The sequence below is a fragment of the Haliaeetus leucocephalus genome, unplaced genomic scaffold (assembly GCF_000737465.1).
Source record: "Haliaeetus leucocephalus isolate CR32 unplaced genomic scaffold, Haliaeetus_leucocephalus-4.0 Scaffold162, whole genome shotgun sequence".
Classification (NCBI taxonomy): Eukaryota; Metazoa; Chordata; class Aves; order Accipitriformes; family Accipitridae; genus Haliaeetus; species Haliaeetus leucocephalus.
The window spans coordinates 1,571,472-1,572,072 of NW_010972598.1; the positions used below are offsets into that span (position 1 = coordinate 1,571,472).

The 601-nt window shown below is 57.6% G+C and overlaps 1 protein-coding gene across 1 annotated transcript in view; it reads left to right on the plus strand.

Annotated features, from left to right (window-relative positions):
- Nucleotides 1-601, plus strand: part of CEP170 (centrosomal protein 170kDa) — a 104,619-nt gene that overhangs the window by 470 nt on the left and 103,548 nt on the right. The window lies entirely within an intron of this gene.

Genomic DNA, 601 nt, shown 5'->3' on the forward strand with positions numbered 1-601 from the left:
CCCACCCGGCCGGCCGCGGCGCGGGCAGCGGGGCTTCGCAGCCTGCCTTCCCCTCCCGCGGGCGGATTTCCGTGATTCGGGCGGACGTTTCCAGAGGTTTAATGATTTTTTAATTTTTTTTTCGGGTGCCCCTATTTCACAGATTGCCGCGGGGCTGGAGGTGGCATGTTTCTCCAGATTTAAAAATCGGTGATACCGTTCATTTGAGAGGCGGTGTGTCCCCCCCGGCCCCTTAAAATAACGTCTTCTGAGAAGGGTGATGGAGAAAATCTGTTGGCTTTGCCTTTTCTCCTATGGCGTATTTTCACCCAGCGAGGCGGGTCTTCTGCCTTCAAATATACTGTCCCGAAGGCGCGATCTTTTCTTCCTGGGGAAAACATAAAATAACGTGGTGGGGATTTTTTTTGTTGTTCCTGGTGGCGAGGAGCAGGGCCGGGCCCACTTTGTCTTTCCGGCGTGGAAACGAACGGGTTACTCGGCTAACAAAAACCCGATGGCGATTTTCGAGCAGAAAGCCTGCTGCAGCGGAGGAAGCTGGCGTCGAGGCGGGCGGCGGGGCCCTCCTCCGCTCCTGCGCGCGCCGCCGGCTGCAGGCGGGAAG